This window comes from Oryzias latipes, chromosome 1 (genome assembly GCF_053564925.1).
Source record: "Oryzias latipes strain Hd-rR chromosome 1, Olatipes_Hd-rR_3.1".
NCBI lineage: Eukaryota > Metazoa > Chordata > Actinopteri > Beloniformes > Adrianichthyidae > Oryzias > Oryzias latipes.
Window position 1 is genome coordinate 13,246,803 of NC_136237.1, and position 26,692 is coordinate 13,273,494.

At 39.3% G+C, this 26,692-nt stretch overlaps 1 protein-coding gene across 29 annotated transcripts in view; it reads left to right on the forward strand.

Moving 5' to 3' along the window:
- The window catches only part of cacna1ab (calcium channel, voltage-dependent, P/Q type, alpha 1A subunit, b), a 255,351-nt gene that overhangs the window by 70,688 nt on the left and 157,971 nt on the right, over positions 1 to 26,692 (forward strand). The gene's annotated exons all lie outside the window — the stretch shown is intronic.

A 26,692-nucleotide genomic window follows, 5' to 3' on the forward strand; every position in this document is an offset into this window, starting at 1 on the left:
CAAGGCTTGTACAGAGTTGTCTACGACCTTAACATTTTGGAAGCCACCTGCGTACCCAGTACAAGTTTGCCTATTTTTCACCAGCAGACAGCCCATATCCAACCGTAAGGGCAGTTGTGACAAAGGCAATAGACACTGCAACTTCATACTTAATTTTCTTGGTGCTACAGTATACTGTATCTCAAAATCTATCAAATATACAGATGTGATTCATAGGTATTTTTTTTTAACTTTTTTTTTTTTAATAGTTCTAGTTTTTGGTCGGAAATCTGAGACTAATCTTGATTCTTTAACGGCTTACCATGAGTTTTTTATCCTAAGCAACTATATGTTGATGCCTAAAACTAACCAAGTATCTGTAACTCTCTTAACTACCCAATGTAAGAAGTAAATACTTCTTTAAGGCTCATAGTATGACATGTTGTTCACCTTTTGGCTTATCCCTTCAGGGGTCGCCACAGCGAACCAGCTTTGACTGATTAGCACAGGTGCTTTGGTTGCGAGTTATAGGTCGGGTGCCCTTCCTGACACAACCCTGTATTTATCCAAGCTGGGGACCATCACAGGGAGACCAAGACTTGGACTCCATCATGGTTAATCTCACAGAACATTCTGTCCTTTTTCAATATTTCAGAAAAAAATGCTTTTTATTTTAATTAGCTTTGCAATTACAGAGTTGTTATCTATTTATTTTTTATCATTGCTCTTCAAAAAGAGACTTGGAATGATTTTTTTTTATTGAAAAGCAATGACTTCAAATCTTCAAATAAGGATGATAATTGTTACCTATGTAACAATTACATGTCTTTATATTTCACAGGTTTTTAGAGTAGTTGTAGTAGTGACAACCTATTCCATTCACTATGTCAAAAATAGCTTTGATAACAAGGACCCAGACATTTCTGAGAAACACAGATGGCGTCCTTTGGCACAGTTAAAAAAAAAAACTCAACTCAACTACACTAGACATCAGGAAAAACCTCACACATCTTTCCAAGAATTCTTTATTCGAACAAAGAAGAATAACGTTCTTAAATTAAATATTATATATTTAATAAAGACTATGTGCATCTATGTGCAGAACTTGATTTGAGTTCTGGAAAAGATACTTATTTAAAAAGAGTTTATTGTGCCTTTATGGGCCATGCAGGTAGCAAGCACGAAATAGCAATGTCATGGGTGTGCTTTGTGAGCGCGTCCTTTGAGAGACCTTAGCCCCAATGGGAGACCCCAACTAGGTTTAGACTGTTGGAGGGGTGAAAGATTGGCTGATTTATATTCCTGTCACACAAGCAAGTCGTGCATGAACCATGCATAATTATTGCCCTGTTTATATGCAATTTATTTGTGATTAGTGGGGCCAATTGCATAATTTTAACATGATATGTGCGTTTTATATGCAAAATAAAAATTATACATTGGTGGTACATGCGTTATACACACATGGACATGCGTGGAATGGTCATGAAAATGCCACAAATTCACATCTCGCAAAAATCACGTACTATTGCGTATGATGCACGTTATTATAAAAAAATAGAATACCTAAATTAAAATAGTGCATCTGCACTTTACTGTTGTTTATGTCTACGCACGGGACAGTGAGAAACGTAATTTCGATTCCTTTGTATGTCAAGCACATGTGAAGAAATTGACAAATAAACCTGACTTTGACTTTGACTAAAATACCTAAACTACGAAGCAAAACGTTATGTTTGGCGTAAAAGCAACACAGCATCCCCACTGTCAAACATGGTGGTGGCAGCATCATAGTTTGGGCCTGCTTTTCTTCAGCAGGGACAGGGAGGATGGTTTGAATTAATAGACGGATGAATAGAGACAAATACAGTTTGATACATGTGCTTTAGATATAAAAACAAAACTGGACAATTAGCTTGTACAGAATTTTTTATTTAGTAAAGTCGTTTTATTTTTTAGAAAAACTCTGTCATATGTTTAGAACATTCAAATCCTAATTTGTCAATGAAGTGAGCTCGTACCAACATGCCACCATTTGTACAGAGCCCGGCTGTGTTGGCTGGCGGACTCTGTGGCTTCTTCCACCACAGACCCAAAGGAGTTCATTCTACCTCCCTCCCTTTTCCCTTCCTGTACTTCCCCATTCCCTCTCACCCTCTTTCTTTCTGAGCTGCTTTCAGCTCCTCCTCTCCACTGTACATCTCCCTCTGAAGTCCTATTTTAACATTTCTGTCCTCCATCTTCTCTCTCTTGTTTTTTGGTTATCTTAACACAACTGTCACTACCTGTGTGATGCAGTTTGCTGTAGGAGGTGATGTTATGATAGTAAAGAACATGTAATGAAGGTTCATACAGTTAACAAATGTCAGGATAAACAAGCACAGTGTGTTATAAAGATTGCGATTTAGCCAAACTGAATAAAAGTCAACAAGAGGAATGCAGATCAGGGTACTCAATAATGAATTATTGTTCCACAGGACATAGCTAATAAACTTTATGCAAACAAAAACATTACAAGTAGTCCACACTACAAGGCTGTAGACTCTTAATTTCTTTTTACAGAATTTTCATCTGCTACAATTTATCATCTGTTACATCATAGTGACTTAACCCTTTAACACTAAAGAGATGTCACTGGCGACACCTAAATTACACGCTCTTTGAAATACCATATCTCTTCGACTGTAGACACGATCATTGTGGTGAATCAGCTGCCTCTGACGCTGATAAACAAAACATTACTAATGTAAAGTGCTGCATAACGGCGCAAAGCCATTTTTAGAATTAGTTGTTATACGTTGATTGCATAAGCATTTCACTACTGTACAGGGGTGCATGCCAAAGCAAGGCAGCTTTTCTCCCCTTCAGAATCCTCTGGAATTACGTTATCGGTTGAAGATTTACGCTAATCGAAAGAATGTCAACACTTGAGCTAAAGCCCTCGTGTGAAAGGGTTAAAATTGATCTTTTTATTAATTTTTTCACTTCATTCATCTCAACTTGTTTCTTTACTGAAGCTTCTCAATTCAACACTGGGAAATGTTTGCAATCAAAAAGCTGCACCTTGTTTTGTCAAGCCACTCTTATCTTTCATTTTCACATAGATACTTTCAAAGGTTAAACAGGGTTGATGTCAAATAGGAACATTTTGTTCACAATTCATTGAAACTTTTTATTAGCCTAAAACAAAGGAATCACTGTATTTTCCGCACTATAGGATGCACGAATCTTAATTGTCTAATTTCAAAATTGTCATTTATAGGGCTTATTGAGGCGCATTAAGCAAGACAAAAGAGTCAAAGATACGTCTGTGAGACCTTATTTACTGTGTTCACTGTAACTCTCATTTTTGACACACTATAGCCACTTCAGAAGCGTTAGCTGCTTTAGGATATTCATAATAGCTGTAACTGCCAACTTTGGAACACATAAAAAAACAGACTGATACAGCTAAAACACACGTTACTGGTCCTATGCTTACTCCTAACCTTGTTAGTAACACGTAAAAAGATGCAATCCAACACTGCTACACAGTAGTGACGTTTCATATTCAAAGGTCCAGCTAAAACATACGTTTCTATGACTATGCTAACTCTCAGCCTTGTTAGTGACACTTAAAAAAAATTCATACGATGATGTTAGCGTATTCACAATAACACCTAACTTTGTTTGCAACACCTAAGAAAAAACAGACATATACAGCTAAAACAAATGTTACTGTGACTATGCTAACTCAACCTTTTTAGTAACACACGAAAAAAATATATACGGCCATATGTTAGCAGCGTTTGCATATTCACAATAACACCTGACTTTGTTTGCCACACCTTAGAAAAAACAGACTGACATTTTGACAGCACCAGCAAGCACTACTAGGATTAATATAAAGCACTCTAGATTATAAGACTATACAATACAGCATTTAGTGTGGTACTTGGTGCAGAAATACGGTTATTAGTGCGGAAACTATGATAATTCAGATTGAAATATGGTTATTTATTGTATATGAGCTTCTTTGCTGAGCTTCCACCGTTTACCTTTTCTATGGGGGAGGGATGAGGGGGGATGCAAGTGTATAAGCACTGGTATAGAGTAGTTTATGTGTAATTTAAAATATTTTTCACTGTCTTCTCATTGTCTATTCAGTAAGGTGACATAAATAATCTATGTATTTCCTGTGTTTGTCTCTCTCCTTTCGTGTCTTTTTCCCTGACCATCTGTCCTGAGCAGTCGTTGTCTGTGTGAGTTTCACACTCACCCAGCTGGGTTCTGGCCATCCTGCTTGGTATCATGTGAGGGAAAGACGTGGAGAAACAAAAAGAAGAGAAAAAAAGAAAAGGCAACTGAACCTCACATTAAAAAAGCAACATAACTAAATCTAAATTAATATAACATTTTGACAATTTTAATATTATTACCTTTTTAGGGTAAAAGCCTTCAAAATTACTAGACATTTAATATGTTAATAGTTTGCCTTAACAAATAAATAAAATCAAATAATGCTACATTTTTGTTAGTTTGCCATCATGTGATATTTATTGTAAAAATATCTTCAGCTACACGAATCTGTAGATGAACAATAATCTTTATGCATAGAAAGTGTATTTTATTTCAGAAATTTAGGTTTATTGTCAAAATCTTAGGTTATAGGTTTTTTTTACTTTAAGGGAGACAGCCTGTTAAACTTCTTTTTAAATGTGCCCATGAGGAATTCTTAGAAAAAGAAAATATATCTATGAAGCTAATTAATTTATGATACTTTTTTCATACTGTAAAAAATAAAGAAAATAGATTCAGGAGTTTTTTTTTTTTTTACAGAATACTCTTGTGGAATTAGTTACAGTTGGTGTTGGGTGCTAAAACATTTCACCTTTTTTTTTTGCTTGAAATGAAACAATAATACTTAAGTTCATACATTTTACAATAGTTGCGTGATTGGGGACGGTACTACCCAAGAATTATCTTGTCTGGTTGACCAAACTCAAATTTTGATAAGCACTTTCACCTAATGAATCCAAAAGACACTTTTTTGTGATTGCCCTCAACTTTTTTATTGATGACAAAAGCTAATTGTTTTAATATAGAAGTGACAAAATATATCACTTGGCTGAGGAAGGCTCTTTGTTAAGCCTTTAACACAGGGAATGTCGCCGGCGACACCTAAGTAACACACGCTCTTTAACCTGCTGTAGTTCTTTGACCATTTACATGATCAATGTAAATCAGTCGATCTGATGCAGAAAAAAGCGGCTTTGCATCTTGTCTTTACATTGATATACATTAATATTTGTTGCATAACGTTGCAAAGGCACTTTCCTCTGTGTCAGAGTGAGTTTGTTTAAATTAATTGCGTAAACAATGCAGTTGCAAATGATGCAAATGTTGCATATCATCTTAAGGCTGCTTTTCTCCGCTTCAGAATCCACTGGAATTACGTTAATTGTGTAATGAGTTGAAAAGTTACGGTAGTCCTAAGAATGTTAAGACAAGAACTAAAACAATGATATTGGTTAAGGTAAATGGCAGCTGCTGTACTAGTATGTCTTGCTATCATAATGTCCTTTCTACTTTTTAAACAGATCATTTAAGCTGTAAAAGAAAGGGTTCATTCTTCAATTTTTTAAGCCACTTTTAAATACCCTTATCCCGATCTTTAACATCCCACTCTTCTCTTTTCCGTTTGGTCCAACAAAAATGTATGCAAACATAATTAATATAAATAAAGTTTAGCACAAATACACAAGGAGTTTATATAAATATGCACCTTGTGTCTCTGAAGATTCCCTATTGTAACAGTAACATCTGTCCAACACAAGAGGCCTTCAGCTCTTTCCTGTTTGCTCAGCTTTGTAAAAAGATTGTTGTTAAACAACATAAAGAACCTACGCTAGGATTGCGACAAATTTCTTAGTTACAAGGAGCTAAACATTAGTTCATGGATTATTTGACAGCTACAAGATTTGTTTGTTTCTGCCCTAACTCTGGTTTGTTTACTTAGACATGTATAAATGTAATTTGGTAAACTCCTTAAATCTATAGTAAATTATTAATGTCTGAGCCTATGTAATGTGAAGACCTTGTGACTGTGATCAAAAAGGCTTCTATGGAAAAAGGAAACAGTAAATGTTTTTTTTTCCTAAAACACTGATTGAATATTTCTATTCACTTTAAAATACATTTATGATCAATGAACATGCATACGCACACATTTTTTTTTAATTTGAAATGGTTTATTTCAAGCAATTAAGTAGAAATAATACACAACAGCAATATAAACATCAGTTATACATGCATACAGTAACTAATCAAACTTAGGATAATTAGACATATTAATAAATATTGCTTGAAAGGGAGTGGGAGGAAGCGAATTTATATAATCCCACCCCGTTATACTGTAACCATTTTATTACATAATTTATCAATATCCGGTTCCCAGTTTTTATCAGACAGAATTAAAGATCATAAGATATCGATAAAGCACATGACAAAGATGAATTACTTAAGTATTACGTCAAAAATAACTATTTTAGAAATCAACATGGCAAATGCAGATCAGTCATCTGAACTATATGCAGATTATGTTACTTATAAAAGCCATTCATATGAATAAAACATAATACTATATCAGTAAAGCAGACAACACTGTTTCAGGAATTTTCATAGCAAAAATTTCATCAAGTATCAAAAGTTAAAAACATGTGCAAAATTATGCTACATTAGGAAAGATTTTTGAATCAATTTATCAAGTTTTGGAGAAAGTGAAGTAAAATCAATCATTTTTATTTTATTTTTATTTTTATTTTTTTATTTTTTTATAATAAAGAAATGCTGTAGGGGAAGAGTAAAAAGGGTCCATAACTGTCGATTGTCCAAGGTTGGTATTTCTTCTTTTACTGATAACAGCTGATCTCCTGGGTTCAAAACAGAGTTTATAGTTCTCTTCGATGTTATGTCTGCAGACATTAGATTCAGGTCCATATCCTTCTTCAGCTGATATCAGCTGCGGTGAAAGTTGAGGTCAAGTTGTCTGCAGGTCAGAACTCTGCTGTTATTCAGGTTACGTAAAGTGAGGAATCCAGGCGTCATATTTCTTGAAATTATTTGGCTCTTTGGTTTATTACTCCATGTTGGTTCAGACAACCGTGATCGAAAACATTTTTCAAAGTCTTTCATGGTGTTCACAACCACAACCTTTGACCGGTCCTCTAGACCGAGCGGTTTGACATAAATCCTGCAGCCTTTAACCCAAGTGTTCTCAATCTGCTTCTGCTTCCTGAGAAGCCGTGCATGTTTTGAGATTTCAGCATTCCTTCTGGTCAGATGGTCGTTCAGATAAGCAGCCGAACCTTTCAGTTGTTTCCTTTGGGTCATCAAAGCTAGCTTGTGTTTGTGATTCACAAACCTGATGAGGATCGCTGGTTTATCCGTCTCCTTTCTCCTGGGGAGCAGGTGGCAGGTCTCGATGGTATTGAGATCCAGGGAAATCCCTTTAGATGTGAGAAATGAATGTATTTGCTGTTCCAAAGACACTGCACCGATCTCCGTATTGGCACTGCTAGCTACGCTAGCGCTAGCATTAGCAGTGCTTGCTCCTGCTGCATTCAGCTTCGCTCGAGGCTTGAATGGTACTCCAGTGAGAATGACATTATTCATCCTTACTTGCTGTTCCACATCGTCCAGTCTTTTCTCCAGAATCTCGACCCGGTTTTCTTGCTGCTCGTTTTGAGCCCGAAATCTTCGGAACTCTTCCATCATATCCCAGAGTGGCGTTAGCTTAGCCGACACTTGTTCCATAAAACTTTTCAGCGTTTCTTGAATAATGTCAAGAGTCCTTTTAAGGTCTTCGTATTCCTGGGGTTTCTTCGGGGGCATGGTCAGCTCTCTTTTTTGAAAATCAACCTTTTAAGTAATTTGAAGATAGTTGTATTCGCAGAGAGGCACGCCACGCGCCCTGCCGTGTAACCCGGAACCGGAACACATGAAAACACACAAACTGGATCTTGTGTGTATTTTTCTTTACACAGTGTGTGTTTGGGGCAGATAATATTGTGACACCTGCTCACTAGAATCCCTTTCCTCAAGGGAGCTTGACACACACATGCATGCACACACAAACATACCCACCCACACACAAACAAGTAATGGTATGTAATAACTAAGTTTTATGAAGCATTTCTTTAAAAAAATACATTTTTGCATAAACGGCAGACAGATGTCTTTTGTGAGTTTTTTCTTGATGCTTACTGACGGATAAGAATCCTAGTAATGGCTGTTTTGACAGAACTTTACTCCAGATATGTGATCCTCAGTCAATTGTCTGGGTGTGTGAATGCATGTGCATATCTGTCTGGATCTCACGGTGGTGAAACGTGATATTCATGCTGTTCTCAGCTCTGAGAGGCAGGCACTGCCCCTTCAAAATCTGCTGCGTACTCATCGACAATCACATTTCCAAAGAGGTCAAGTTGATGGATATCATCTGACAGAATGACCAAAGGGATAAAGTTCGAGTGCTGGCAGAGGCCAGGAAGGAGAGAAAAGCTGTTTATAGCCCCTTTATAAACTAACCTTCTAAAAGGCAAAATCAGGCATCTAACCAACTCTAGTTCCTGAGTAGGAATACTACTATAAAATGTGCATACCTGAAAAAACTTGCAAGACAAGCCTACATGGTCAAGTACAAAGTTGAAAGTGTAAATGCAATTGGATCTGCTGTTGTTTTAATCTTAAATAAAAAATTATGTAAGCAACGAAGGTAAAGCTGGAATCTGCTTTGGAGCATACCTTGACAGTCCAATTTATTAGGTTAGGAGACCTGCACTAGTAGGGAAAAGCATTTATATGGATGAACAAAGAGAGACAGCACATACACAGTTTTTGAGATCTGGAAACAACTAATAGTTTAATGTAGTTTCTCTTAAAAACTCAGCAAAGAATCAAGAATTCTTTGAATCTGGAATGTGTCTAACTATTGGAGATATTACAGTTATGACAGAACAATCCCTGAGCTGATGAACACATAAAGTATTAAAACATGAAATCGTATCTAAGAAGAGAAAAGAATGTGTTCTTACATATCTTCAGGAATTCTTGATAAACTTTCTTCCTCCAACCAGTGGGCTTCGCTGTAACCCATTCAGGATTGTTTAGGTCAGAATTTGATTCAGTAAGCACACTGTCAACACATTTTTTTGGGTAAAGATCATTTTACACATTTTTTTTTTAACTGGAGATGACAATGGTCGTTTTGTATCTTTTTCATGCCCATTTAGTTTCATGATTAAAAGCACTTTTGAGTCAGTGTTTGATAAACACTGTGGAGGATGACTTAGTCACATTAGCCTTAGTCAAAATTATAGATTGACACGGACTGTCTGTAGGCAAAAAAGGGGCAAAAATGTACGGGGCATGCAAGGGAACTGCAAGACACACCTGTGCTCCCCTAAAGATGCAGTCATTCCTGTCTAGTACCCTCCCCGGGCCCGTCTAAGCAAACCTACAACATCCGGATGGATTTTGAAAGGTATTGAAAACCTCAAAGCACAATTTTTTTGGTCATTTTATTGATGTTATGGCAAACTAACTTTTCTGGTGTGCCAAAGGAATCCCTAACAAGGCCAGCTAGCTTTAATTTAGCATCTTAATTAGCTGGGGCAATATTAATACTTGGAGATAATCTTAAGGTGGAGCAGTGTTTTAAATGTGTAGCGTCATTAAAGGTATTTCTTTTTACAAAGTTCCTTTTTCCTATATTACCCTAGAAGACTACTTGCATGACTGATTTTTCATCCATTCATCCTTTGCTGCTTATGCGGGACCTGGTCACTGGGACAGCAGCCTAACGGCTGAACAAGATACTTATACACCTCCACTTGAGGCAAGAGCTCTCCACCTACCCAAAGAAGGCAAACCAAACTTTTTCCATTCAAAAAATATGGCCCCTCACTTCAAGGTGCTTATTCTTATTCCTGTAACTTTAAACTTGCCTGCAAACTGGGCCAGTCCACGTTGAAGGTTCAGGTTTCTGATGAAACCAACAGGTCATCAGAAAACATCAGAGATAAAAGCATAAGGTCCCTAAACCAGACTTTCCCAGACTCTTAAATGCCCCTTTAAATTCTCTACACTGAATGGAACCAGTGACAAAGCGCATCAATGCTGAAGTATAATATGCAATGGAAACAGGTCAGACTTACTGCCAGTCCTTGTGGCCATGCAATGTCAAAAAAAATAAGCCACCCAAAACAGCCCATAAAGTCCAAACACTTGAAGTATCCAGGACAGACCTCATCCATCCCTTGAGCCTTGCCATGACGGCTTTTTTGACCAGCTTTGGGATTTCAGCCTGGGTTACACACTGTCCCACATCTGGGTCCCCATCTTTTGTAGGCATATTGACGGGATTTGGGACACACTCAACGATTTTACACGACCCATTGACAATGTCCTCTGTTGTTGTCAGCAGCTCACCAACCACATCGTAGAAAATACTGACAGAGAACTGCCTTCCCTCCTGCGGGATCGAATGTTTTGACTGAATTTCTTTGAGGCCAACAAAGGGTCCTTCTAAATCATTCCTAAATTCTTCCCCAACTTAGGTTTTTGCCTTTGCAACTGCTTGAACACATTGAGTTAAGATTTTAAATACCTGTCAGTTGTTTTAGGAGTCCCATAATGCCTGGACTGGCACCAGAGATCTTAGCTAGAGCACTGAACAGTTGCGATGACAATGGAGGTAGAAACTCAAACTCAGGGTCTCCAGCCATCCATGGTATCTGGGTAAAGCTCTTCCAGATATGGGAGTTGAAGACCTTTCTTTTATTATTGTGCTTATTAGTTGTGTCTAACAGTTTGTCTGTATGAAGCTATGTTCACACTGCCCTTGGCAACAAGTTTTCAAGCAGCCACTTTCAATAAAAAGTTTATGTTAACACACAAATATCTGCGTTTTGAGCTTCCATGTTTAAAACCCTCGTTTTCAAACGTAGCATTGCGCATTACATTTTTAAGACTGTTATCAGGCTCTACGTGCAAAACATGTACATACAGGATGGAATTATAGAACTAAATGTTTTTCCTCTACTGGAATAGGGTTGTTAAAGTAAAAGCCTGGAGCAAAATTTGCACTGCTTTGACATTTTGCATCAAGCCTCTTCTAACTGTAAGGGGCAGACTTCCCCTTATCCCCTTCCTACTTGTCCATTGTGAACACCATAGGCTATATGAGCATTTAAGGTGCATTTAGAGCGCATTCTTGAAGGGTTATCACATACCCGTTGTAGCTTCAGTTGAAAACCACAACATTATTTTATTTAATGTAAATAAAATAATAAAAGTGACAATTATGTCTAAAACAGCATAGTTGCACTCAAAAGGGTTCTTTTGTTTCATTCTAGACCTCAGCACTTTACATGCCTCTGGGCGCTTAGCCAAGACAGACAAGGCTCATGTTGCCTTTGTACATGTGGGATATGATGTAAAAGTGTTGTCAGTCACCAACTAGTCTACAAAAGAACATCTCTATTGGCGACAATTCTGAAACATGTACAAGACAGAGCTAGCTGTCATTAAATTGGCATGCTTCTCTTGGTCAAACAACCGTCTATCACTGTTTTCATTTGGTTTTACACAAAATTATGATTTGGCTTGAAGTTCTGTACGTTCATTGGAGACCAGCTTTGCTATTGCCACTTGAACCATGAGTTTGGAGTTCTGAGATTTTCCTTTCGTGGAAGTGATCAAAAGTCAGCAAGTCTCTCACTGTGTTTAGTGAAACTTCAAGATTCTGTGGGAAATGACTGGACACAGGAGGAAACCCCAGCCTCCCCCTTCATTGGGGTGCTGCGGCACCCTCCTGTGTTCTGCAGGAGCAGCAGCGACATCAGCTATCTCTATGTGTAATATCAATTTCTGGTAGGAAAATTCAACAAGCTTAACCAAGTGCTAGTTAATAAAGCAAGCTCGATTCCACCTAGACAGCCAGCTCACTATAGGAGTGATTTTTGGTGTTTTGGGGAATTGCATAACAATCTGATAATTTGCTGCCAGTATTCCCACCATAAATATAATTTCAATAATAAATGCATTATTGAAATTATATTGTATTACCATTAACATGATGGATTGATCAGGTTGCTTGTACCAGTATTGCTTTGATGGGCTTTTTCTAGTTTCTGGTCCCTTAAAGCTTTCAATTCTGCATAGAAATCTGGGTAAGGGAGCAAAACAAAGACTGTTGTCCCTTTTATTCCTGTCAATCTGACAGTAATAGTTTATTTGTCAAAGTAAGGAATGACTGTGTTGTATGAAAAAAAAAAAACTTTATTGGTTGTAATTATTGTAACTGAGCTGTAACGTCACTTTATTTGTGATTTTGACTGGATAATAGTAGGAATGGTGTGATGTGTCTCTGAGATGTGTGGGGTTTTAGGAATAAAAATGCAGCCAAAATAATCAAAAATGGACCAGCTGGTTCTCTTAGCTGGTTCTGCTCTTTTCTGTTTTCTTTGTTCCATCTTCAGGACTGTCTTCTTTTTTGTCTTATACCTCACATGACTTGCTTTGCTCACTTCCCTCTATCACCGTGGTCCCCCTCCTCCATTTTACTCTGCTACTGCTGTCAAATGCAGAGTGGAGAGCTGCTCTGAACGCTTTGAGGTAGAGGGAGAAAGAATAGGATACAGATATACGGAATTAACGCATGGAACACACACTAAATTGGCATGGAGAATTTAAAGGTGGGACAAGCCTCATGCATTTGATCTGGGCTGGTTTCCTTCTCTTTACAGTTCAGGGCACCTCTTCCAAGAAACTGCAGGCATCTGTGCATGTTTTTTGAAGTGTGTTCAGTATGTTCTGTGTGGGCAAGAATACATTTTTTTACCATTGTACCTTTGGCACTTATTGTATGTATGTCTGTTTGGAAGTATGTTCTGCTGCATAAATCTAGCAAGTAGGTTATTTTGCAATATTTCCTCCAGCACTGAGACCATCTAATGTAATAGTGATGTGAGTTGAAATTATTGACTCTATATGTGAATGAGACTGAGTGACCCCTCCCCCTTGCATTACAAAAAGGAAATACAGCTTATTTAGATATAAACAGCTATTACTCAGTCATTCTATTTGTCAGAGTAACAATTCTTTCTCCAATAGCATTTTTTAACATGTTCTTGACAAAGCTATATGGTCACATATGCCAAAATGTCACCGCACTGCAACTTAAATGCACATTTTTCAGTAAATTCCGCCCAGGGTGGCACTTATAATCACATTTTACACACCATGCTGCAGTGATTTTAAGAAAAAAGCCAAATTCAACGGCGACCGGACGATTTGTTGACATCGTCCCGCCGTGGCATTCCGGTGGCAGCAATGTTCCCTGCAATGGAACCTCCCCCAATGTGTGCAACACGCACTGTGACTGAGTCTTCTCTTTTCTGCTTTTTTTGCCAAGTACTCATGTGAATTCGATGTGCACAACTCGTGATATTTGCATCTGAAATAAGAAGGATGAGGTTGTTTGAGCATTTATGTGAATATGTGAAACTCAGGGGAGGGAGGAAAGAAAAGGAAAAAAAGAAGGGGTTTTCAGACGACCACGAGTCCATTACCATCATTAATGTTAATTATCCATTCGGTTTGTTCTTGGATGACACTTCTTTAATGATTTTGAGTGTATAACTTTGTTTTTGGTGTAAATAGTATAATTGTGCATTTAAGTAATATGAAATTTGGATTTGTGGAGAACATGGTCCACTTGGACTCAGTGTTACCAACCTCCCTTGGTACCTGTTTGAAGCTCTTCCAGATGTGGGAGTTAAAAACCTCCTTGACGGAGGGCTCAGCCAGACGCTCCCAGCAGACCCTCACAGTACTTCATGGTCTCACCAAGTTTTTCTGGCCTCCTTCCCCGCCAACAAACCCAATTTACCACCAGGTAGTGATGGCTCTGCCCCTCCTCTTTTTACCGGAGAGTCCAAGACACAAGCCTGAAGGTTGCCTGAAACAACTACAAGTCGATATCGATCTCCTGCTTAGGGTGTCCTGATGCCATGTGTATTGATTGTCACCCTTGTGTTCGAACATGGTGTTCGTTATAGACAATCTGTGAGAAGAACAGAAGTCCAACAGCAAACAGCTGGGCTTCTCATCAAGGAGGCCATTCCTACCAATCATGCCCCTCCAGGTGCCACTGTCATTGCCTATGTGGGCATTGGAAGTCCCCCAGAGTAGGACAATGGACTCCCCCATTGAGGCACTTTACAGTACCCCTCTGAAAACACCAAGAAGGCCAGGCTCTCCACACTGCTGTCCAGCCCGCAGGCCAAAGCCACAGTCAGAGATCTGAAGGCAGAGGGACATGGACCTCTCCTCCACCAGGGAGAACTCCAATCCTAATCTCTATTGTCTCTGCTGCTGTTCAGAGCTGTGGCCGCAAGGTCTCTAGTGCCTGACACAGTGGTAATCCCCCAACCTGGTGGTGGACAGCGGAAGTAAGGGATGCCGTCAAAATGAAGAAGGAGTCCTACCAAGCCTGGCTGGCTTGCGGGACTCGAGAGGGAGCTGAAAGGTACTGGCAGTCTAAACAAGCTGCGGCCCAGGCTGTTACGGAGGGGAAATTCAGTCCTTTGTGAAGTTCTGTGAGGCCACGGAGAACGACTATCGGATGGCCTTGAAGAGATGCTGGCAAACCGTCCGGTTCCTCAGGAGGGACAAGCAGTTCTCTGCGGGCACCGTGTTCCGTGCAGGTGGGGAGCTGTTGACTTTGACTGGGGACATTGTCAGGCGGTGGAAAGAAAAGGTTTCCCTTCTTTAAGAAGGGTGTGTTCCAGCTGAGCAATCACAATCCTTAGTTTCACTGGGAAAGTCTATTCCCGGGTACAACAGAGGAGAGTTTGTCCGATACTGGAACTTCAGATCCAGGAACAACAGTGTGGTGGTTTCTGTCCTGGTTGTGGATCAGTGGACCAGCTCTACACTCTCTTTAGTGTGGCAGGTTTGTGGGAGTTGTTTCCAGTCCATATGTTTTTAAAATAAAAAATGTTTTTTATCATCTGAAAGTTTTTAAGACAGAGAGGTTACACATAAATGAGCAGAAATGCAACAACTACATAGGATAAACATAATTGAAAGAATGGCATACATAACAAATAAAAGCAAGCTAAAATAAAGATGCATGAAAGAGGAAAAATATATCATTACTGTAGGAAGTGTAAAGACTAATTAAAATTAGACAAAAGTTCACATTTTAACATAAACTAATAAAACACTCTGCTATCCCTTGATGTAAAAAGAAAACAGTCCTTTAATCATCTACTTATTAACCTTTTCTTCTAACAATGTGAAGGCATACATTGCACCAGTGAAGCAGAATTCCCAAGAAGGTTACTGACTGGGACTCCTTTACATCAGCAGTCTGTCAATCAACCTGACAACCAGTCTGCCTCATTAGTGTGTCACTTGACCTAGCCAGGGATTGTTCCTGACATCCTTATAGGGGGGGACTATTGGGCCATTATCAGAGAGCATCACTGGGCTCTGAGGCAAAGATGCTGAGGAAGATGGATAATAGAGAGAAGTAGATTTGTGTTATGGCAGAGGAGGAAGGAGGTCAGATTGATCCCGAATGTGCCATATAAATAAGATAAATAGCTGAGAAACTTTAAGTTGGCTTTCGGCATAGTGTCTAATTTCATCTGATGTGCATAAAAGTACATAATAAAGTTATGATGATTTTGTGTTGATCTCTATCGGGCGCACTAGCATATAAGGCGCACAGTCAATAAATTATTTATTTTCAAAATTATATTATATATAAGATGCACCACACTATAAGGCGTATCAGGGGAGACAAAAGAATCTGAGATAAGTCCACCGGTCAGTCGGACTTTATTACTTGAGTTCACAGTAATTCTAGAATTTGTTTGTGACATGCCACACATTAGCTACGTTAGCATATTCACAATACCTGTAACTCTGAAAATTGCTTGCAACTTTGTAAAAACAGACTGATAACAAATGTGACTGTGCTAACTCCCAACCTTATTAGTAACATGTAAGAAAAAACTTTCCAAAGTGGACAGCACTACACATTTACCACTATAGTGTATTCACAATAACCTATTACCCTCAACCTTGTATGCAACACATAGAAACAGACTGATAGTGCTAAAACAAAGGTGACTACGCTAACTCCAAACCTTGTCAGTCCAAGCATTATCAGTAGTGGCTGGATAGCTTGGTAAGGTAGAAGGCTGCCACGCAATAATCCAGGGTTAGATTCCTGGAGGGGAATAAAGAATAGTACTGGAAGCAATTACCATATCAATGGTGAGCAATTAACATCATCCATTCTTTTAGAATGTAAGAATGTTTGTAAGGGAATGTCTAACAGAGCTCTGTGTCCCTCTCAAAATCGCTTTGACATCAATTAGCAAAATCAAAATTAATCCATATATAAAGTACTCCAAATTGGAAGACACGTTGTTGTTTCCTTTTTTTAAATAATGGACCCTATAGTGTGGAAATTACAAATTACAAATTGCATTTGGACTCCCAACATAAACCATAAAACTGATTCTACATTATTTGGTTACTGGATAATATCAAAAGATATTCATTGCAGGGGTATGCATAAAAATATGTAAGAAAGTCCCAAAATAACTAATAATAATGGATTGGATTTGTCTGTGCTTTTCCAGACGCTCAAAGCACTTACAGTGTGTCCATTATTCATTCACTCATTCATTCATTCATTCATAGTTGGTGATGGTAGCTACTGATGTAGCCACAGCTGCATGGCCCCTCTGACCATCACCGTGATCATTCATGCACATTGGTGCACATACAGTGGAGCCACACTGGAGGCAAGGAGGGTGAAGTGTCTTGCCCAAGGACACAATGACATTTTGGCTGGTGGGAGCAGGGATTGAACTGCTGACCTTTTGATCATTGGATGACCCGCTCAACCGCCTGAGCCATTGTCGGGGCGACAGTGGCTTTTTTTTTTACTAGTATCCCTGAACACATTTTTTGTCAAGACCTTGATTTATATTTAAAAATCTCATCATGTTGTGCTTGATGGGATTTGTCAACCCAACTCATGTGAAAACCCATGATAAAATTCAGGGCTCGACATAGCCATTTGTCCGCTGGCCCGGTCCTGTTTTTCGAGCAGTGCGGACCACAAGACTTTACTTTTCACTTGTCCGCTCGGGCCACTAAAATATTTAACGGTTTATATATTCTTCACCTTTTTCAATAAAGTAAATTTTGCGAAAACGTGTAGATTTACCTCGTCTTCATAATTTAGTTTTTCTGCTAGTCCTGTGTTCAAACTTCAAGGGTTTCTATGGGAAACCTTTGATCACTTCTCCTTCTCTCCCGCCTGCGCGCGCTCGGCTTTCACTGCCGAGCACCACGCGGCACGCGCTCACTACTTTTTTTTTTCAAACTTTATTGAATGTAACGATTCAATACAAAACAATGTTAAACAGCAACAACGAAGGCACAAGCCAGTGGGTTATTATTACATTTGATTATAAATCCGACACCGTCACTGAAGAGAGACTGAAGCATGTCAGAGATGTGGAAGACATGGCAGGAATAGATAGGAATATGTTGGATGGAGTAATGGGTATAATTAGTAGTATGGACAGCAAGATATTTAATGAATGCATTGAAGATGAAACTGTATCCACTAAGCTTTAAGCTGAATGTCAAAGAATCAAAGGCAACTCCAAATACCGGAATCTCACACTCAAATGCAGTAGAATGTTAAACTACTTAATTTTGTTTTTCTTTACAACACTGGAAGCAGTAAGTATTTCTAGTTAGCTGAATGATCTCAGTTAGACCTGCACAATATGAGGAAAACTCGTGATATGCGATATCAGAGATTAAAATTGCGATAACGATATAATTTGCGGTATATAAACAAACAGCAAAATTACCAAATAACCATTCCCAGTTTAAAAATTATACTCCAAATGACCCACGTTGACATAGGTTACAAACATCTAACATAACAGGGCTCCATCTGATTGGTCAACAATGTGAAGGCGTCCATCCGATTGGTCAAATGCATTAAGGGATTTATTTGATTCGTTAAATGGTTCAAGCTGCCATTAGATTGTTTTAACACATTTAAGGTTTATGATTTATTGCGATATTTGCCGTTAAAAGCACCATGAAAACTTCTTAACTAGTGTTAACTACTACACTGCAGTGCTCTCTTCAAAACATCTAAAACAGACTAGAGCAGATTTAAGTTTGATATGGTCTATTTTCAGTCATTGAAAAGTGTAGAAATAAGTGATGTCACCAGAATGCACCAAATTGTACCATATTAAAAGTTTCCGGGGGGCCATGCCCCCAGACCCCCCTAAAGTTGCAAGTACCTGCGGAGCGGCGGGTCCCGCTATGCGCGGTGTCGGGCCAGTAACTTTCAGGCAGGGCCAGTAAGTTTCAAAAACTACTGGCCCTGTGGGCCAGTGCAAATTTCTGGGCTATGTCAACCCCTGAAATTTAAAACTCATTTTGATTCAGTCTGATAACACAAATACCAGAGGACTTCAGCTGCTTTTACATGTCCGCAAGAGGATAGATGCGACCCAATTACCTCATAATTTAAAAAAAAGTTTAACTAATTATAATCAATATGATTATAATTAGTCAAACCCTAAAGACTTTTGTCCCTCCTCAACAGCTGAATTGCATTCAGGGTGACACTGCACCTCAAGTCATTGCTGAAACATTACTAATAATAAAATGATTGAAAATACAAATATTTCACATCAAACTCCTAAAATACTTTGATTGGTTGCTTATTTGTTAGTATTTAATTTCACTGCATCAATATCAGAAATCATTCAAATTCAAGAAATCATAAATTCAAGAAAATTAAGCAGTTTGCCTCGCATAATGCGTCCTGTCAGTTACACCAAAAACTATAAGTCCTGTCTTTTCCAATGGATATATCTTTTAGCTCTTGTTAATTGATATTTTTGGCCAGCTGGTTAATAGGTACTAAAATGATTTTTATAAAGCGTTTCCAAATGCAGGGATGTAAAAAAAACGGAATATATAATAATTCAGTTCTTGAAAAACAGTTTTTTCCGAAAAATATCCTGAAAATGTGTTTTTGATATCGTAGTTTAGTTTTTCTTTCTTATAATTTATCGTTTATTTTTTGGACCTAACTATAATTAACCGTTTTTATGGCTACTCCAATGTAACAAAAAAAAAGCTAAATTATAATTGTAGAGCGGAGCCTTTCTTCTTCGACAGATGTCTTTCTTACAGATATAAAGATATTTCTTTGCGAAAATAAACATCAATATATTGTAAATATTGCAGTCCTTTCAAGGGGGCATGTGATTCAGATGTGCCAGTGTTTTTTTGATGGTGCTTCTTTAAAGTTATATATATAGTTTGGCCGGGCGACGTCTGAGCCGGCATGACATATGGTTCATTGTCTCTCATGTTGTGAAGTAGGCATTAGCGTTAAGGGTCTTGCCCAAGGACCCTCACTGGGTGATGTTAATTGCCGGTATATATATATATATATATATATATATATATAAAAATGCCCCTCTCACCCTCCGCGGGTGGTTTTCTCCTCCAAGCTCGGGTCCTCTACCAGAGGCCTGGGAGCTTGAGGGTCCTGCGCAGTATCTTAGCTGTTCCTAGCACTGCGCTTTTCTGGACTGAGAGGTCTGAGGTCTTTCCAGGTATCTGTTGTAGCCATTCCTCCAGCTTGGGGGTTACTGCCCCGAGTGCTCCAATTACCACAGGCACCATTGTCACCTTCACTTTCCATGCTTTCTCCAGTTCTCTGAGTCCCTGGTATTTCTCCAGTAGGGTTGGGCGATGTCCCTTAAATTGGCCGTTGACGATGTTTGCTGTCAACCATCGGGATGGACGATGATATCGTCGTGGAGGGGCGGCTATTTTTAATATTTCGGTCTTATATAATTGCTATTCGCTATTTTACTTTATTACTTTATTTATTTTATTTCCCAACTAATGACTCATCCGCGATTATCCAGTATAAACTAAGGGAAGTGACTTTAACAAAAAAAGTAACAAACAAACTAGAAAAGAAATGGTCCGCTCCCGCACTTAACTAGTCAAGTGGACTGGCGGAGCGCGGACTTACAGCTTTGTGTTTGAGTGGAAGGGGGGGGGGGGGGTGCTTTGTTACATGAGCGATATGTGGGAGATTTAGAACTGCGATCCGTTCCACAGCTCTAGGCTACCGAACTCAAAACCGGGTCTAAAAGTGTGTGTCTGAGCAGAGGATCGTGAGCACACACACAGCGCTTTGGGGCGGTGTAAGCTTCAAAGCAGAAATGCTGCTCAGTCCTTAGAAATCATTCAAACAATCACGTGGATTTGTGTTTCGAGTCGTGTCCCGACTAAATAAAGGCTGATGTTATTCCCACATGTTTACATGCAGCCAAGATGCAGATTGCAGCACCACCCAAAGCTAATGTTGTTAGCCCGTGTTAGCATACTGCTAATTCTGGCTTCTTTCCGGGTCTGATTTTCAACAGAAAAAGCAATGACCACACGGATTAAAATTAAACGATGAGCGAACAGGCGTTTCATAATAATCGTAAAATTATGAAAAAGCACGTTTAGAAGATCATCTTGTATATTACCGAGCTGACATAAATAAACCCTCTCACCCTCCGCGGGTGGTTTTCTCCTCCAAGCTCGGGTCCTCTAGCTGGTCTGGGAGCTTGAGGGTCCTGCGCAGTGTCTTAGCTGTTCCTAGCACTGCGCTTTTCTGGACTGAGAGGTCTGAGGTCTTTCCAGGTATCTGTTGTAGCCACTCCTCCAGCTTGGGGGTTACTGCCCCGAGTGCTCCAATTACCACAGGCACCACTGTCACCTTCACTTTCCAGGCTTTCTCCAGTTCTTCTCTGAGTCCCTGGTATTTCTCCAGTTTCTCATGTTCCTTCTTCCTGATGTTCCCATCACTTGGCACTGCCACATCCACCACAATGGCTTTCCTCTGTTCTTTATCCACCACTACAATGTCTGGTTGGTTCGCCATTACCATCCTATCAGTCTGGATCTGGAAGTCCCACAGGATCTTTGCCCTCTCATTCTCTACCACATTCGGAGGTGTTTCCCATTTTGATCTTGGGGTTTCCAGTTCATATTCTGCACACATGTTCCTGTATATTATTCCAGCCACTTGATTGTGGCGCTCCATGTATGCTTTCCCTGCCAGCATCTTACACCCTGCAGTTATGTGCTGGATTGTTTCAGGCGCTTCTTTGCACAGCTTACACCTTGGGTCTTGTTTGGTGTGGTAGATCTGAGCCTTTATTGCTCTGGTGCTCAGGGCTTGTTCCTGGGCTGCCAGGATGAGCTCTGGTGCTGTCCTGTAGGCCAGCCCTTTCTAGCCATTGGTAGGACTTCTTGATGTCAGCCACTTCAGTTATGGTCCGGTGGTACATCCCATGCAGGGGTTTGTCCTCCCATGAGGATCTGTCCTCCAGCACTGTATCCTCTGCTCTCCATTGCCTGAGACATTCACTGAACACACTGTCAGTTGGGGCCTTGAGCTTGATGTATTCATGGATCTTGGATGTTTCATCCTGAATAGTGGCTTCTACGCTCACTAGTCCTCGGCCTCCTTCCTTGCAGCTAGCATACAGTCTCAGGGTGCTGGATTTGGGATGGAACCCTCCATGCATGGTAAGGAGCTTTCGTGTTTTAACATCCGTGGTCTGTATCTCTTCCTTTGGCCATCTTATTATTCCTGCAGGGTATCTGATAACTGGCAGTGCGTAGCTGTTTATTGCCCGGGTCTTATTTTTGCCATTGAGGTGGCTTCTCAGGACTTGCCTTACTCGTTGGAGGTATTTAGCTGTTGCAGCTTTCCTTGTCGCCTGCCCCAGGTTGCCATTTGCCTGTGGAATTCCAAGGTACTTGTAACTGTCCTCGATGTCTGCTATTGTTCCTTCTGGGAGTGAGACCCCTCCTGTGTGGACTACCTTGCCTCTCTTTGTCACCATCCGGCTGCATTTCTCGAGCCCGAATGACATCCCAATGTCAGTACTGTAGATCCTGGTGGTGTGGATCAGGGAGTCAATGTCACGCTCGCTCTTAGCATATAGCTTGATGTCATCCATGTAGAGGAGGTGACTGATGTTGGCCCCATTTCTGAGTCAGTATCCATAGCCAGTCTTGGTGATTATTTGACTGAGGGGGTTGAGACCTATGCAGAAGAGCAGTGGGGACAGAGGATCACCTTGGTATATCCCACATTTGATGGACACTTGTGCAAGTGGCTTCCCATTGGCTTCAAGGGTGGTTTTCCACAGCTTCATTGAGTTTCCTATGAAGGCTCTTAGAGTCCTGTTGATGTTGTACAGCTCCAAGCATTCAGTGATCCATGTGTGTGGCATTGAGTCATAGGCCTTTTTGTAATCAATCCAGGCTGTGCACAGGTTGGTGTGTCGTGACCTGCAGTCTTGAGCGACTGTTCTGTCAACCAGGAGTTGGTGTTTGGCTCCTCTGGAGTCTCTACCAATGCCCTTCTGTGTGTTACTCATGAATTGATCCATGTGCCTATTTATCTTTGTTGCAATGATGCCTGACATGAGCTTCCATGTTGTGGACAGACAGGTTATTGGCCGGTAGTTGGATGGGACTGCACCCTTTGAGGGATCCTTCTGGATCAGGATCGTTCGCCCTTCCGTTAGCCATTCGGGGTGAGTCCCATCTCTTAGCAGCTGGTTTATTTGTGCTGCCAGGCGTTCGTGGAGTGCGGTAAGCTTCTTTAGCCAGTAGGCATGTATTATGTCAGGGCCCGGTGCTGTCCAGTTCTTCATACCTGAGACTCTTTCTTGGATGTCTGCCACTGTGATGGTTACTGGATTCTGTTCAGGGAGGTTGCTATGTTCTTTTCTCAGAGAGACCAGCCACTGGGCATTGCTGTGATGTGCTGTCTGTTTCTCCCATATACTTTTCCAGTACTGTTCAGTTTCTAGCCTTGGTGGGTCTGCTCGGCTGTTTTGACCCTGCCACTGAGCGTACACTTTTGCAGGTTGAGTTGCGAAGAGCCTGTTTATTCGTCTGGGTTCATTGTCTCTTGTGTACCTCTTTAGGCTGCTGCTCAAGGCTAGGAGCCTTTGTTTGGCAGTTTCCAGTGCTATATATATATATATATATATATATATATATATATATATAAGATTCTTAGGGCATACAAAATATTGCAAATCTTGTGTGGATATATATTTTGTGGCCCATTTTCTGAAATCATGGAGTTATTTGACGTCATTTAAAATAAATCTTTCCATAAAAGAAAGCCTCTGCAAATTTTGGCAGAAACTTTTTTTCCCATTTGTTCTCCAGACAGTGTGGTGAATATGGTTTTATAGAAAGTGTCTGACTCTGAGGGTTTTGTTAATGAAGTGTCTTATTTCATGGAGCAGGAAAGAAAACTTACATGGTAAAGGAAAAGAACCTAAGGAGAATACGAAAGAGAAGACATAGTTCTAATTACAGCTTTTAATCCTCTGGAAACACACTCATGTACCCACAGTGAGCAAGCTTTTAATTAACCATTTGGCAACAAGGGACTGATATTGGACTAATTATTTAAACCACTCATTCCAGCTCTTGCCTGTGAAATACTTTCAGAAACACAGGTAGCTTTAAGATAGTCTGGTAATTTGGCATGTTTCTCGATTTCTTTTACATCTGAATCACCAGAAGTTAGAAAGAAATTGTGCATTGCTGATTTTTTTCAAACTGCAATAATGAAGCTTTCTAGAAGATCCTGTAGGATTTGTGTGTGAAGATTGAATTTTAAGACAAATATTATTTCAAGCTGGTAAAGATCAAATATCTGTTCTGCAGTGTAAGTGGATATCTGCTGGTGCATTTTTTAAGCATCTGTGAGTGTGAGTGTGTGGGTGTGTGTCATATGTGTGTGTGAGTGGATCTGCCCATGGAGGCAGAAGTCAGGTGGATGTAGACTGATTCTAAAGCAAATCTCCAAGCGATCCTGTGGGTTGGTGAGTCACCACAGCAACACAAACTCCTGTCTTCCTGTTCCTGTAAATCTGCCCCCCCCCACCCCCCCTTCAACCCCTTCAATCAGTACAGACACCAAACTAGCTTCCATCTACTTCTGCATAATTTCAGCTATGCAGGTTTGTTTTTCAAGAATACACTGAAGGAGGGCATAAAGTTGTGTTCTACAAATGTTATGTGGTGACTAATGCAGGAGCTGCTGATGTCATACGTTTGCCGCTGAACTCCTCATTTCCTGGACACTCATCATTTATCAGCCATTCCCCTCATAACGCTCACACACATATAAAGACGCACACATGCACACTCATTATGTATACAGTAGATCAATGTTGCAGGTAGTGCAATATACAGGATATAAACTATTGATGTTACATAGCAAGCTGCTTTAATCCAAATAGCTGTGAGTAATGAGGAGTGGTTGTAAAGTGAAGGTGTATGTACAAGGAGATGGACAACAGAAAAACAAACTTTCCCTCTACCTTTCCTTACATTTGTTTTATTAGCAAATGGTATAACCAACAAGATTAAGTTTATTTTTGTTTTGTCTTATCCGGATTAGAGTTTTAGCTCTAAAAACTAGGTTTTTTTCCAAAGGGATCCTGGAAGTAGACCAAATGACCACTGCGGGTTGGTTTTTAGATGGAAGCATTTTCATATTCAGCTGATTTTTTTGGGCTGAACCATTTGTGAACTATTCAAAATATTAGATTTACTTTTTTCCATTTTTTCAGAATGTTGTTGAGGTGGGCTTAGCAAACTGGTCAATATGCTTGACCATTGACTTTAAATGAGAACTTGACCAAGTGAGTGTGATGTCACCCATAGAAAATGACATGCTTAGGGCTCCAACGGATTTAAATCAATTCAGTCATCATTTTTCGTGAAAAACGCCGCCATGTCGGAGTCTGATGACATTAGTAAGGAGAGATTGTTCCAAGTCGGTCTGAGTCACTGTTTCTATGCCAACCACTCTTGCCAATCAGGAGTGAGCTTGTTGGAAGGCCACACCCCTACTACTTGAAAGCAGGCTTGGGAGAATCTGTAAATCAAACATTTTGATTATTTAACGTGTCGGCCTATGGGAACCACGTACTTTTATTAAGGCATGTTATTGGTCAGTTTATAACTTGAATAACTTGCCTAACAGAAAAAATATAATGGAAAAAAATAGGATTAACAAGAACATGTTAAAAAAAAGAAGCTGAGCAAGAATGGTTATTGTGCCCTTTGGCTTAAGTCATTGTGGATCTATGGTTAAAAGGTGCAGCCAGTAGTTAAAAACTCATAAAGTTATTTTAATCACACTTTCCTCAAACGTAATTAACATTTTTGAGATGCCAGTCTGTCAGCACATTTATTAGCAAGTTATATTGCTGTATTATTAAGAATTTTAAGTTATATTACTGTATTATTAAGAATTTTAAGTTATATTACTGTATTATTTAGAATTTTAAGTTTTTAAAAGTATTTTTAGGAACATTATGTATCTTTATGCCCTGCTTTGTTTTTTTTAAGCTTTTTTTTTAGCAAGGTTCAATGATTAGAAACATTTTGTAGTCAATGCAGTCGGTCTATTGTTTCTAATAAGTACTATATTATTTTAGGACTAAACACTGCCGGCGCTCATAGTTCAGCAACTTTATGATATTTGACAATCCTGAACGTTTAGTGTGGCTATTGTTAGACCACACATAGCCTACGCTTTTATTCAACGAGATGTTTGTGTGTATTATATACTTCTTACAACAATACCTGCTCGCCATTTAAAGTAATTTTTTTTATCAAAGGCTGTGAATTAGAATAAAATAGATTATGAGCCATCTTGCCCATGCCTGCTGCAAAACATTTAAAGATTTTGCTTTTTCAAAGCTAAGAGCATGTTCCAAAAAAAAGAAGTTGGGTTTGTCTTGAAATGTTTCCAAGAGGCTAGTAATAGTTTGTTTTGTAAAGATAGATTTATGAACCAGATCCAATATTCCTCAAATAAATGTTGGAGGAAGAAAACATTTTCTACAGTGTTGGGTATCAAACAATTGATTTATTAGTAGCATAGGTTTCCACGTGGATATCTAAATATTATGGGGAACATTTGCCAAGGAAAAGCCTGTCTCAGTAGCAGATTCAATAAATCAGCATTCCATATTGTTAAAAAAGAAATGGATGCTGTATGTCAGCAAAATTCTTCAATGGCCAGAGCTTATATTAATGTTTTTAACACAGCCAAAAAATACTTCAGTGATTGGAGTTTTCCAGAGGATGAACATTCTACATAGAGAAATAGGTCATCTTTGACCTATTTTAAAGCGTTCCAGATTTAATCATGATTATGCCGATTTTGGCAAAATGAAAATAAGAAACTCGTTTTCTAGGACACAGTTTCTTTAGTGGCAGTAGTTCATTAAAAATTCACCTCTGAGTTGTGGGTTGGATGTAGGGCGGAGCAATACTGCCTCCCTTCCCCTCTCCTCTGCTGAGAGGACAGAGCAGGGGGCTTTTGGCCTTTTTAGCATATTTTCTACGTCACAAATATATTCTTTTTGAAATAGTATTATAGTATAGTATTTTGAAATAGTATTATTTTATTTGCTACCGATTCCCAATGAATAAAGAAATACTCAGAAAACCATTTTGAGTTTAATTTTCTTTA